This window comes from Dromiciops gliroides, chromosome 4 (assembly GCF_019393635.1).
Source record: "Dromiciops gliroides isolate mDroGli1 chromosome 4, mDroGli1.pri, whole genome shotgun sequence".
In the NCBI taxonomy this organism is placed as follows: domain Eukaryota; kingdom Metazoa; phylum Chordata; class Mammalia; order Microbiotheria; family Microbiotheriidae; genus Dromiciops; species Dromiciops gliroides.
The window spans coordinates 30,678,155-30,692,988 of NC_057864.1; positions in this window are offsets into that span (position 1 = coordinate 30,678,155).

Consider the following 14,834-nt stretch of genomic DNA (forward strand, 5'->3'; position numbering starts at 1 on the left):
TATCTCCTATTATACAACTCTGGTATGCTTAAGGTTCAAAATGCATCCAGGCCAAGTTAAAAGTGGCTGCTGAAATCATCCCCGAGCTTGTTGATGTGGCCATATAATTCTACTTCTCTTGTCTGGAGAAGGCCTCCCTGGCTAATTTTTAGAGACCCACCCCACCCCTCTTTCCCCTCTGCCACTGGCCCATGCTCCCTACCTTCATCTCCCACCAGCTACAGGATAGCTGCCACGACAGGCCCTTGTTCAGAAAATGTCCTATAAACCCAGGCGCCCAATGACTCAGGGCCTCTGACCAGAAAGCATATCCCACTGCCCCTCTGGGCTACCACCTAGCATGTGGGATGATGGGGGCAAAGGAGTCAATGTTTGACTTTCTTCCTGACTTCATCTCTCTCTCTCCTCTGTTCTGTTCTGCTTGGCTATGAATATCAAAAGACCACCCCCATCCTACCACCCCAACTCTACCCTCAGTTTGCTTGACAAACACTCTCATTTCATTGATGCAGAAATGAAGGCCAAGAGGGAGCCAAAGCAATGGCGGAGCTATTTAGGTCCATGTACTTTGGGACTTAGTTTCCTTAGCTGTAAAATCAAAGGGCTGCAATGTTTAGCTGTTCCCGCATTCCCAGTATCATCCATGACCAAAGGCCCAGGGTCTCCCAAGGATGCTGGACTCTCAAGGGCCATTTTCTCTCTCTAGCTTGTTGCTCCCCCTGGAGTCTTGTCCTGGGGAAACCACCATAATGTGGTTTTTTTTTTAATTTAAAAATTTTTTTATTATTTTTTTTCACCATGTACTTGTTTCCTCAAAAGTGTGTTAATGGGGTTCTCTCTATACACTTTCAGCATTAAATATGGGCATTGGGCAAAGCATAGCCTCAATTTCACCTTGAGGGAGCCTTGATGACAAGGTCTGGATCTCTTGCTCTGAATGCTGTGCCTTTGGTGTCAGGGCATGCCTCTGAGAGAGGTCCTCGGCCTTTTCCCAGAAGCACCTGGTTGAGGAGTCATGTGCCTGATCAGCTCATCTGAGGAGCTCTCTATTGCTTGGGAATTTGTGAACCTGGGGAATCTTGGCCTTGGTTTTATTCAAGGTAAGGTCAGTCGCAAGTCATGGTAAGTCCATTTACATTTGGTGACTGGGCTCAAAGGCAAAAGAAACCTCAGACCACCTAGACAAGTACCAACTGCTGCCCATCACTGTTTCCTTTGTGTGTGTGTGTGTGTGTGTGTGTTTGTATGTGTGTGTGTGAGAGAGACAGACAGACAGACAGAGACAGAGGCAGAGATAGAGAAAGAGACAGAGACAGGAGAGAGGGAGAGAGGGAGAGGGAGAGGGAGAGGGAGAGGGAGGGAGGGGGGGCAGGAAGGAGGGAATGGAGGTAGCAGGGAGGCGTCCCCTCCCACAACCCCATGCTGCTCCAGAATCTGAAGACAAGGGAAAGAAAGTATATAAGAAAGAACCACAAGCCATTTCACAGCTTTAATTTATTGACTATGGGGGGGGGTAGTGGGGAGGAAGCAGCTCTTCCTACAAGGGGCTGTCCCCCTGTGACTCTCAACTGCTAATCATTACAAAGCCTGTCTCAGTTACTGGGAACCCATCTGAGGAATGCCACCCTCCAAATTTGAAGCATTTATACTTCTGAAGTTCTTAAAAGCTTAGGACTTTTGGGACATTCTACATAAGTGTATAAAAATCTACTAAAAATGAATACAAGGTGGGGCAGCTAGGTGGTGCAGTGGATAGAGCACTGGCCTTGGATTCAGGAGGATCTGAGTTCAAATCCAGATTCAGACACTTGCCACTTACTAGCTGTGTGACCCTGGGCAAGTCACTTAACCCTCATTGCCCTGCAAAAACAAAACAAAACAAAAAAACCAAAAATGAATACAAGATAATTCTGGGAGAGGGCTCAGCATCAGTTGTCACCAGCAGAGGGGTCTTGAAAGGTCTCTTGTAGGAGGTGGCATCTGAGTTCTCCTGAAGGAAGCCAGGGATTCCAAGGTGGAGGTGAGGAGTGAGAAGATGCCAGGTATGGGGATAGCCAGTGCAAAGACACAGATGAGAGGTGGAATATTGCTCATTTGGAAATGACAAGGAGGCTGGGGTGACTGGAGGGAAGAGTAAAAGGAGGGATATAGTGTATAAGAAGACTGGAAAGTAGGGGAAGCTAGGTGGCACAGTGGATAAAGTGCCTGTCCTGGATTCAGGAAGACCTGAGTTCAAATCCAGCCTCAGACACTTGACACTTACTAGCTGTGTGCCCTTGGGCAAGTCACTTAACCCTCATTGCCCCATCAAAAACAAAAACAAAAAAAGAGGAAGACTGGAAAGTAGGAAGGGGCCAGATTGAGAAGACCTTTAAATGCCAACAGAGGAGTTTACATATGAGCCCTGAGGTAATAGGGAGCCACAGGAATTTATTGAGTATGGGGAGGGGTGGTGACATGGTCAGACCCATGTTTTAGGAAGATAACTCTGGCAGCTGAGTGGAGGAGGGACTGTTGTGGGGAGAGACTTACAATGAGGAGACCAAGCAGGAATCCAGGTATGAAGTGATTGCCTGCACCAGGGTGAGGTGCTAAAGGAATAAGGTAAGAAAGCGTAGATTTAGAGCTAGAAGGAACTTTAGAAACCATCTGCTCCAATCTCCTCATTTTTCAGGAGAAGAAATTGAGGCACAGGGGATGGGGGGGGACACACATGTAAGGGAAATTGTGGTGAAAATGACAAAATTTGCTAACAAATCAGATATGTACATTAAGCGAAAAAGAGGATTAAAGAATAATATTGCGAACATGGGAGGCTGATGGTCCTTTTTTTTTTTTTTTTTTTGCGGGGCAATGGGGGTTAAGTGACTTGCCCAGGGTCACACAGCTAGTAAGTGTCAAGTGTCTGAGGCCGGATTTGAACTCAGGTACTCCTGAATCCAGGGCCAGTGCTTAATCCACTGCGCCACCTAGCTGCCCCGATGATGGTCCTTTGACAGAAAAAGGGAAGTTCAGGAGAGGGCAGAGTTTGGGGAATGAAGAGGGTAATGAGTTCTGTTTTGGATATGTTGAAGTGGAGATGTCTATAGGATACTGCGTTTGAAATGGCCAATGGCTAGTTCTTTTTTTCAATCTTAAAAGTATTTTATTATTTTCTAGTTACATGTAAAGATAGTTTTCAACATTAAGATTTTGAGTTCTGAATATTTTCTCCCTTCCTCCCTTCCCTCCCCTACCTCCTCCCCAAGACAGAAAGCAATCTGATGTAGGTTATATACGTACAATCACATTAAACATATTTCTGTATTAGTCATGTAAAAGAAGAATCAGACCACAAGGGAAAAACCTCAAAAAAGAACAAAAAGTAGTAACAATATGCTTCAATCTGCATTCAGATTCCACAGTTCCTTTTTTCTGAATGTGGAGAACATTTTCCATCATGAATTCTTTGAAATTGTCTTGGATTCTTGCATTGCTATGAAGATCCAAGTCTACCACAGTTGATCATCACACAATGTTGCTGTTACTGTGTACAATGTTCTCCTGGTTCTGCTCACTTCACTCAGCAACAGTCCACTTAAGTCTTTCCAGGTTTTTCTGAAATCTGCTCATCATTTCTTATAGCACAATAGTATTCCATTACATTCTTCAATGGTTAATTCTTTTGTGTGTGTGTGTGTGTGTGTTGTATTTTTGTTTATTTTTTAAAACATTACCTAATTACATTTTTTAAAAATTAATAAAGTATTTTACTTTTTTCCGTTACATGTAAAGATAGTTCTCAACTTTTATTTATACAAGCTTTACAATTTCAGATTTTTCTCCCTCCCTCCCCTCCCTCCCCCCACCCCTAGACAGCAGGTAATCTGATATAGGTTATATATATACACACACATAATAACATTAATCCTATTTCTGCATTAGTCATGTTATAAGAGAAAAAAATCAGAGCAATGATGAAAAACCTCAAAATAGAAAAAAACAACAGCATCAAAACCAAAAGAAATAGTGTTTCATTCAGCATCTATACTCCGCAGTTTTTTTTTTTTTTTCTTGGATTTGGAGATCCTCTACTATCACGAGTTCCCTGGAACTCTTCTGTGCAATGGCTAATTCTTGATGTGGGATTAGATCTCAAGAGAGAGATGAGGGCTGGATATAGAGATATGGGAATTATTTGTGCAGAGATGGTAAATGAATCATTGGGAGCTGATGAGGGCACTAAGAGAGAGAAGGAGGGTCCAGGACAAAGCCTTAGGGGTGTAAAGAATTAATTGCTATTTGATGTTTTTATGACCCCATCTTTTGGCTAGAATTAGAAAGAAAAACCTCGCATGCAGTGGCCTGGGGCTCTGCAAACCGCACGGTGCTCCACCCACTGGTTTAGCCATTGCCGTGGCGCTGGCACCTCACGTCATCATCACTCACCAATGCCTACATTGGCCTGGCAAAACTATAATGATTGGAAGCCTAGTGAGGGCAGTCATGTGACTGTCAGAGGGGCCAGCCAATTGGCCGCAGACTGTGTGGGGGTGCTGGGAGAAGGGAGTTGTTGTTTTTTTCTTTCCCGGCATTCTAGCGGGAAACGGGAAGGCGCTGGAAGAGGCTGCAGTGTATTCTCAGCTGATTCCTGGGCCGTGGTATTTTTTTAGGGGAGAGCCACCATTAGTGGCAGTTCCATGGATGATGAACCAGCAAAGGAGACTGAGGATGAGTCAGAAGGAGGACAAGGAAAGAGCCCAGGAAGGGTTAGAGGTAGGTCACATGTATCAGATGAGGCAGAAAGTCTAAGGATGGTGAGGGTTGGGGTCATACCATCAGATCTGGCAGCTAAGAGATCATGGATAACTTTGGAGAGAGCAGTTTCAGCCAAGTGATGAGGTCAACTAGCCAGATTGTAGGGTTAAGAGGGGGAGGCACAGCTGTAGATAGCTTAAAGCTTTATGGAGCTTGGCTGAGAAGGGGAGGGAAGATATAGGCAGTAGATACAATGGTGGTGGATATAATGGTGGTAGATGGTAGAGTCAGGGGGTTTAGAGGTGGGGATTTTGTTCTCATAGTCTTCTTATAATAACTCCAGTCCAACCCCATTTCTGCACAGGGCCCACTCTCCTGATGTTTACTCATCCCCCTCTGCCCTCCCCCAAGCAGTGGGGACCCAGTGCCACGTGCTGGTTGGTCTTGGCTTGAATAGAGGTGGAAAACTGGCCTTCCTTTCTGTGATGGAGCCCTGGGGAGAGAAAGGTCATAGATAGTCAGTCCCTGGAGTCCAACAAGAAAATAGGAGCCGAGGGGCTTGTTTGTAAAGGTTATCATGGACCAAGAACCCTTGCTGCATGATAGAGAGGAGGACCCTCAGATGAAAAATAGCCTTCACTCTGTAGTGCTTTGGGATTTCCAATTTCTCTTTTAGGCAAGTAGAGCAAAAACCCTCTTTGTGGGGTGAGTGTCTCTCCTGGCAGAGTCAGGTCTAGGGTTAGGAGATCTAGCTTTGATACTCACTAGCAGTGAGATTATGCATGGGTGACTCAGTCTTTCATATCTACCTACCTGTAAAATGGGCATAATGATACAAGTACTGCCCACTCACAAGACAGTTGTAAGGAAAGCACTTGGCAAACCTTTAAGTGCTTTGCAAGTGCCCATGCTATTTCATTATTCACCCAGTTCTGACATTCTGTGTACTGTGTTCTAGGCTCTCTCTTACCTCTGACATTTTATATTCTAGGGTCCCCCCAAGCTCTGACTTTCAGTCAAGCAACTAGCATTTATTAAGCACCTACTATGTGCCAGGTGGTGTACTAAATGCTAGGGGTTCAAAGAAAGGAAAAAGGATAGACAGCCCCTGCTCTCAAGGACCTCCCAATCTAATGGGGGAGGTAGCATACAAAAAACTATATACATACAAGATATATGCAGGATAAATGGGGGGGGGGCTAGGCTCAAAAAAAAAGCACTAACTTGAAGGAAAGTCGGAGGGGGAGACATGGAGGGAAGGCATTCCAGGCATGAGGCACAGCCAGAGAAAATACCTAGAGTCTGGAGATAGAGGGTCTGTTGCAAGGAATGTCAAAGAGTCCAATATTACTACATAGCAGAGCACTAGGTGGGGCTAGGGGTGGGGTAAAGACTGGAAAGGGAGGAAGGGGTCAGGTTATAGAGGGCACTAAAAGCAAAGCACAGGATTTTGTATTTGATCCTGAAGGCAAGAGGGAACAGCTGTGGTAGTGGTGATGGGGTCAGTTTCATGGTGGGGAGAGCCTGGAGGCAGGCAGACCCACCAGCAGCTAGTGCAGGAGTCCAGATGACCAGAATGGGGGCTGTGCCATGGGAGAGAGATGATACAAATGAAGAAATGACAGGACTTGGCAACTGAAGAGGGTGAGAGAGAGTGAGGAGTGGAGGATGACTAGCAGCCTGGGTGACCAGGAAGATGGTGGTGCCCTGGAGAGCAAAAGGAAATTTAGGAAGAGGGAAGGATTAAGGGGGAAAGAGAATGAATTTGGATTTGGACATACTAACTTTAAGATGTCTATGTGGCATCTAGCTAGAGATGTCTAAGAGGAAGTTGGAGATGTGAGACTAGAGGTTAAAAGAGAGAGGTTAGGGCTGGACAAATAAATTGGTAAGTCATGAACATAGAGATGATATTTGAAACCTTGGGAACTGATGAGATCAGCAAATAGAAATGGTATAGAGGGTAAAGAGAGAGCCCAAGACAGAGCCTTGGTGGACACCCAAAGTTAGGGGCCATGACCCGAATAAAGATCCAGGAAATGAAGGCATTAATTGTCAGGGGCCTTCTCAAGGAGTTTAGCTCCAAAAGGCAGAAGAGATGGGAGATGATGGCTGGCTGGGATGTGGTGGCTCAAGTAAGGGTGTTTTGAGGATGGGGGGGGGGGCGGTACAGGCAGGTCTGTTGGCAGGAGGGAAGCCGCCAACAAACAGAGAGACTGAGCATAAGAAAGTCAGGACGATGAGGAAGCAATCTCTGGAGAAGATGGGATGGAATGGGGTCCCTTGTCCAAGCAGCAAGGTTTGCCCTGGAAAGGAGAAGAGCCATCTCTCCTGAAATGGGGTTAAAAGAGGAAAAAGTTTCAGAAGGTGTCTGAGTGATGTGAGATGAGGTTGAGGGGACAAGAAGGGGAATGGCTTCATCTAAGTACTCATTTGAAAGATGGGAGCAGGGGAGATCTGGGAGATCTGAGGAGGCATGAAAGAGTTTGGAAGAACCAATGTGGTGAGTGGGATGGTAAGTCAATCATGGAAGTCTAAAACAAGTGCCTTGCTGCACTGAGGGGGCCCAGGTAAGATGATGTAACATACATTGGTAGGGGAACCAGTTCTACATTCTAAGGTCCTCCCAGCACGGACATTATGTTCTGTCTTCCGGTCCACCATATTGCGTTCACTTGTTGACAGTGGGCTAGGCTTGGTCAGGTAAAAGTGGGATTAGATGCCCTTTTGAGGTTTCTTTCCCCTCAATGATTCTCAGTTTTAACTGAGGCCTCTAAAAGGAAAGTGACTTGGTAGAATTCATGGTGGGTCAATGTCAGAGCTGTCTCTAGGGCCCGTCTGTTCTGCCTCTCACCCTTGAGCTCATTCCCCTCCTCTCTACTCTTCCTTTGGCAGGTTGGATCCTGCCTTGTTAGAGGATGGGATCTTTCTGGTGTGGCACTGCTATCCATGAGTCTGTTTCCTAACAAGAGAGAAAGAGAGAGACAGAGAGAGAGAGAGAGAGGAAGAGAGAGACAGACAGACAGACAGAGAGAGAGAGAGAGACAGAGAGAGAGAGAGAGGGACAGAGAGAGAGACAGAGGGATGGAGAGAGACAGAGACAGAGAGAGGGAGAGACAGAGACAGAGAGAGGGAGAGAGAGACAGAGAGAGGGACAGAGAGAGACAGAGACAGAGAGAGAGAGGGAGAGACAGAGACAGAGAGGGACAGAGACAGAGAGAGAGACAGAGAGAGAGACAGAGAGAGAGACAGAGAGGGAGAGACAGAGACAGAAAGAGACAGAGGCAAAGACAGAGAGGGAGAGAGACAGAGAGAGGGATGGAGAGAGAGACAGAGACAGAGAGAGGAAGAGAGAGAGACAGAGAGAGAGGAAGAGAGAGAGGGAGAGACAGAGACAGAGAGGGAGAGAGGGAGAGATAGCAGAGGAGAGAAGAAGAGAAAGAGAGAGAGATTGATTGATTGATTGATTGATTTGATTTCTCACATTCCAGCTTGGGCCCATGCATGCTTTGGCTCGTGATCTCTGGAGTGTGGCTCAGCCTGGAAGTTTTGCTTCTCTTAGGTGTGGCAGGAGTTGAACCTTGGTTTGGCAGCCAGGCTTTCTTAGGGTTTGGCTTGAGTGGTGACACCCCAACCCCAGCGTGCAGAGAGAGGTGATTCTGAAGGGACAGGAATATGGTTGGCTGAGTTATCTGCTTGTGGAGGGCTTCAGGGCCTCCAGGACTGAGGGCCAATCCTGCCACTCCCCAAGGGAGGAGTGATAGGAGATCTGAGAGCCCCTTATCTAGTCTTCCCACCCTCATCTTCCTCACTTGTTATCTCCTGCCTACTTTGAAAACTGCAAACTGTCCCCTTGTTTTGGTCCCACCCTGCCCAGTTTGGGGCTAGATGAGTTGTGTGTGTGTGTGTGTGTGTGTGTGTGTGAGAAAGACAGTAAGAGAACCATGGACTTTGAGAGCAGGAAGGCACTTTATAGATCATCTACTCTCATTTTTACAGGTGGGGACACTGAGGCCCAGAGAAGTTTGAGTGACTTGTCTAAGGTCATACAAATAGCACATCACAGACTTGGGTTTCAAAACCAGGTCTCCTAATTATAGACCCACTTCTCTTTCCAGGACACTATCCCGTCCTTGTCATAACAGTAAAGAAAAATAGCTAATATTTACAAGCTGCTTGCAAAGTTTTTATGGTATATTATTCCATTTGATCTTCACAACAATATCACAAAGTAGGGGATTATTTCTCTCTTTTTACAGAGAAGGAAGTCGAGGCTGGGAGATTTATAACAGCATTTTGTGGCTTCCCACATCACGGCCTTCTAGGGAGGCAGGGTAAGCATTATTTTTCCACACTACAGATGAGTACCCTGAGGCTCAGAGGGTGAAGTGACTTGCCCAAAGTTAGACACAAAGCAAATGTCTCTCTTGTCTCTGTCTCCTCATCTCTGTCTTCCTGTCTATCTTTCTGTCTCTGTTTCTTCTTTGGTCTCTTTGTCTCTATTTCTCTCTTCCTCTCTCCTCTCACTTCTATTCTGTCAGTGTCTGTCTGTCTCTTTTCCCGGCTCTCTGCCAGGTGCCCTGTTCTCCTCCCTCACTTGTTGTTTCGATACTCCCCTCTTCAGTTGTCTACACAATAACAGGATGTGATTTGTTCACAGAAAGGAAACTCAATGAGTCGATGGTGCAGATAGCACATCTCTGGCCAATACCCCCCCCCCATCCCCCTTCCCCCCTAGCTATTCCCCCAAGGTCCCCTCCCTCCCACCCCCTCTCCACAATTGATGCTTCTGGAACTAGGAGGTAATCTCTCTCTCTCTCTCTCTCTCTCTCTCTCTCTCTCTCTCTCTCTCTCTCTCTCTCTCTCTCTCTCTCTCTCCCCCCTCTCTCCCCCCTCTCCCTCTCCCTCTCTCCCTCCCTCCTTCCCTCCCTCCCTCTATTTCCCCAAAGATTCTCCTCCTGTGTTCCTCCCCTCCCTGGACACCAGACCCTACTCAAAGCAGGAGGGGATTTCTTACTCCATTCCTCTTTCCAACCCCCCTCCCCACTTCTAACTCTAGCCCCAGGACTTAGACCAGACCCTTGGAAGGTTCTGAACTCTCATAAAGAAATCCATGATGACCACACCTTCCACGGGCCTTGGCTTCTCTGCCATGTGATGACAGGCTGACCTTGTCCTTTGCACAGTCCAGGAAGCTGAGGCCCAGCAAGAGAGGCTTGGACAGGCTCCCAGTCCAGGCAGTGAGGCTGGCCTCCTGGGTGTGTTCCCCGCCCCTCCCCCCCCCTTGCTGGTCACAGCGAGGCAGAACTACACAATCTCTACACCAAAAGGGATGTCAGAGATCACCTGGCCCAGCCTTTATTGAGCACTCTCCCTTTCCAGGCTCATCCAGTTTCTGCTTGAAGCCTCCAGTGATGGGGAGCTCTCCTGAAGAGACCCGAAGATATTTGAAGTCATCCTTACCTTCTCACCCTCTCTCACCCTCCTTGTCCGCCCAGTCACCAAGGCCGGTCAATCTGACCTTTGAAAGACCTCTCCAGTATGTCCCCTTCTCTCCTCTGACACTACCACTGCCCTGGGAAAGCCCTCATCTCCTGCCTGGGTCGTTGCAATGGCTGCTGGGGCGGGGGAAGGGGTCTGCCTGTCCCAGCTCTCTCCACTCCAGTCTGTCCTTCAATCAGCTGTGACCTTCCTCCTAAAGTACAAGTGTGCCCATGGTACCCTCTTACTGAAAAAGTCTCAGTGGTTTTTTATTACCTCAGGGGTCAAATAGAAATCCCCCTGGTTTAAAAAAACCCTCCATAACCTGACTCCTACTACCTGTCCAGTCTCCTTTACAACCCCCCCCAATGCACCCCCCCAGCAAAGTGCAATGCAGCAATGCTCATTTGCAGGTTCCCAACACTCTCACTGGCTACCCACGGTATCCGTGCCCAGGACACTCTCCCTCCTCGTCCAGTCTCCTGGTTTCCTTTGAGTTCCCCCCAAAATCTCCCTTTCTGTAGGAAGCCTTTCCTGTTCCCCCATAGGCTGGTGCTTCTCCTCTGTCACGATCCCCAATGTCTCCCATCTCTGACATGTTTATACCTAAGTGTTGGCTCCCCTTGTTAGACTGTGAGCTCTTTGAGACTGGGAGGCTGCATCCTGCCTTCCTTCACAGCCCCAGTCCCTGGTGTCGACTAGTTGCTTAATAAATGCTTGTTCACTTGATTCGTTTTAAAATGAATCCCACTGGAGGTAGAAATGGGCCCAGAATCATGGATGGAGCTAGAAGGATTCTCAGAGACCATTTAATTCAAGACTTTCCTTTGACATTTGGGCAAACTAAGACCCAGTGACTTCCTCAAGGTCTGAGTAAGGATTTGTCGGTCAGGATTTGCACCCAGCTCCTCTGCCTCCGCTCTGTCTGCTCCATCCATCCCACTTCCAGCTGCCTCTCAGAAATAAGGAAGGTCCTCTGTTTCAGGAGTCACTCCCTCAGGGTTTACCTTTCTTCTCAAACTCCTCCTGCAGAATAGACAGGGTAGGGCAGCTAGGTGGCGCAGTGGATAGAGCACCGGCCCTGGAGTCAGGAGGACCTGAGTTCAAATCCGGCCTCAGACACTTAACACGTACTAGCTGTGTGACCTTAGGCAAGTCACTTAACCCCAATTGCCTCACCAAAAAAAAAAAAAAAGAATAGACAGGGTAGGAATTATTGTCCCTGTATGCAGATAAGGAAACTGAAGCACACTCAGGGGAGTCTCTTGTCTAGGATCACAAAGCTCAGAAGGGGACTCAAGAATTAAATCTTTTTTTTTTAATTAAAAAATTTTTTTTGGGGGGGGACTCAAGAATTAAACCCAGGTCTTAGATCCTAGATCGTAGGTTAATAGACTCTAGCAGTAGGAGAGATATTAAAAATTATATGCCTGATGTCCACATGTAGCAGATGGGGAAACTGAGGCACAGAGAGAGGAAGTGGACAAATGTCACAGCCATGGTTGAATATCACCCCAGGCTTCTGACTTCCACAAAGTGTTCTCTTTGTGACAATTGGCTGGCTCAGGGAAGGTTTCCTGGAGATGGAGTGGGGGTGGGGAACTTAGGTGAGATCCAGGGTGTGGGGGAGGGCATTTGAGGAAGAGGAAATAGCAATTAACTAGCAGGGCCCTCCCCCTGTCCCTGGAGCCTGGTATTTCTGAAGGGGACCTGGTGTGGGGCCTGCCCTGCCCAGCCTTTCCCAGCGCCAAGGACTGCCGATGCCTGCTAGTTGGACCAGCTGAGGCCCGTGAGAGCACCCTGCTAGTGTGCATTCCCAGTTCCCCCTTCCAGCCTGGGTCCCAGGCCTTCCAAATCTCTTCCAGAGCCAGGCCTTCTGTCCTGGTTGCTGGTTCTCACACAGGTCTAGGACTCAGCCTCCCGGGGGAGCCCCCAGCTCAATAGATTATCAGGCGTCCCCATCTCTCTCACGGCCTTGCTGTCTGGGGTGGGTGGGGGGAGCACTCAGAGGGTGACAAATCACCCCCCAGGCAGGCCTTGCTCCTCCCCTAGGGCAGCTCCTGGCCACTCTGGCCTCTCCCCTTACTCAGTGATGGGAGGAAGAGATGGATGGGGGTCGAGCTTGTGGGGGGTCCCGGGACTAGAGGTGTCTCTAGGAGCCACAGCTGCTCTGTTGGGGCTGGGCCAAGCCCCTCATGGGCTGGGCTGGGCTGGGCTGGGTTGGGCTGGGCTGGTCTGGTCTTTTGCCCCGGCTTTGGGAAAGGCTGGAGCCCTGCTCACAGCTCCTGGCTGGGCCCTGTCTGGCTTGGCTCTCCTTCTGAGGGTCTGTGTCATGGTAATGAGGACAGATGCGCTAGAGTGGAGAAGGAAGAGGAGGCGGGGTGGTGGGGGGCAAGGCCTTTGTCTAGCCCTTGTCTTCATGGAGGGCTCTCCAAGGGAGACGAGAGGGGCCTGCCAGAGGCTGAGTGGAAGCAGTCAGCTGCACGTCACCTTGGTTGCGTGCTGCAGTTAGTGCAGAGCCTGGAATGAGGAGGGAGCTTCCCTGGGAGAGAATTTTGGCTCCAGGCCAGCCAGGACCTGAAGGGGACTCTCCCCCCCCCCCAGGTGAGCCTGGGGTAGCTCAGCTCCAGCCAGCTCAGCTCTCACTGGAGGGAAGTGCAGCCTGCTGTTGAGCCTGAAGTTACCTTGCTGCACCTTCCCTCTGTGGCCCCTGGCTCTGCGGTCTGGGGCCGGGCAGCCCAGGGCTCATCCCTCCTTCACATTTGTCATTGAGGACTTCTCTTTAATCCCATGACTCCTGCTCCTACTGGGCGTGCCTTGTCTCTTTCTTCTGTCCCTACCTCCTTGCTCCCACTTGGAGGGTCTCAGGTCAGAGAGCTGGGTCCATTCCCTCATTTCACAATGAAAGAGACCTTAGTAACATCCCCTCCTAGACCTAGAGGGAGGACATCTCTGCCCATGCCCGGCTGCTGGCTTCAGAACAGGAGACCAGGACCCAAAAGCATGGGCTGAGGGAATGAAAAACAGCCTGAGAAGGGCCTCAGTTTCCCCATACACAAAATTCCAACACTGGACCAGGTCACTTTTTCCCCGTGGGGGTGGGTGGAGAGAGAGCGAGAGACAGAGACAGAGAGACACAGAGACAGAGAGACACGGAGACAGAGAGACACAGAGAGAGACAGAGAGAGAGGAGAAATATCTTTAAATAGTTCCAGGGCTGTTATGGGGGAGATTATCCTTATTTTGGAACAAAGGGTTGGGTCCATTCCCTGATTTGGTACCTTAAAAGCCTCCTTTCCCAGGCATAAAGGGAAGACACGTTTTGCCTCGATGTAAGGAAAAACTTCCTCCCCCAAAACACTGTTTCAAATGGAAAGGGTGATTCTTGGGAGGTAGTGAGTTCTCCATCACGGGAGCTCTTCAAAGGGAGGTGGGATGACTTCTGGTGGATGGGTATTAGAGTCACCAGGTTCTTGTTCCCGCAATGACTTGACTCTATGTCTCTGAGGTTCTTTCAGCTCTGAAATTTTGAAAGGAGCATTTTATACCCCTGATTAAGGGCCCCATGGAGATTCTGGTAGTTTTGGGCCCCACTGTCTTCATCTATAAGAGAGGGCCAATTCTTCTGTCCCCTCCCTCATGGCTTGCTGTGAAGAGGGTGCTTGGGGAACCTTAAAACATCACAGAAATGGGAGTAATATTTATTCTTATTCCTGGGTGTGTGTGTGTGAATGCCGAGAACCCTGGAAGTCATTGATGGATGTTGGGGGCTGTTTCAAGAGCCAAGACCAGCCTGGGATAGAACCCTGCAGGGTCCTCTCTATATCCTCGGGAGTAGGGTGGCCTGGCCAAACCCTTGGGCTTAAGGTCCAAAGCAGAAGGAGCTGTGCTGTTGGTTGGGGGCCAGGGCCCCCTTGGCAGGCCAGGGGGAGACCAGAGGGCCATGGGATCTAGAGCTGGAAAGAACCACAGAAATAGTCTTTTTTGTAAACTTATTTTTAAAGAATTTTATTCTTTTCCAATTACATGTAAAGATAGTTTTCAACATTTGTTTTCATAGGATTTTTAGTTCCCAATTGTTCTTCTACTCTCCCTTCTCTCCCCGCTCCCCAAGGTGGAAAGCAATCCGATAAAAGTTATCTATGTACAATCACATTAAACATATTTCTGCATTAGTCCTGTTGTGAAAGGAGAATCAGGGCACGAGGGGAAAACCCCCAAAAAAGAAGAAAAAAAACCCAGCCAAAAAGTAGAAACAGTATAGTTTGATCTGCATTCAGAACCCACAGTTCTTTTTTCTGGATGTGGAGAACGTTTTCTATCATGGGTTCTTCAGAATTGTTTTGGATCATGGCACTGCTGAGAAGAGCCGAGTCTATCCCAGCTGATCATCACACAATGTTGCTGTTACCCACAGAAATAACCTAATCCAAACCTTCCATTTTATAGATGTGGAAGCCGAGGTATGGAGATGGCTTACCCAAAGTCACTCCCGTGGTTCACAATTAGGATTTCATCTCAGGGTTTGTTTGATACCAAATATTCTGTCCTTTCCATGACATCACACTGTTGTGTCGGGCAGCTTTGTGAAATGGGTCAAGACCACCTGGTACCTG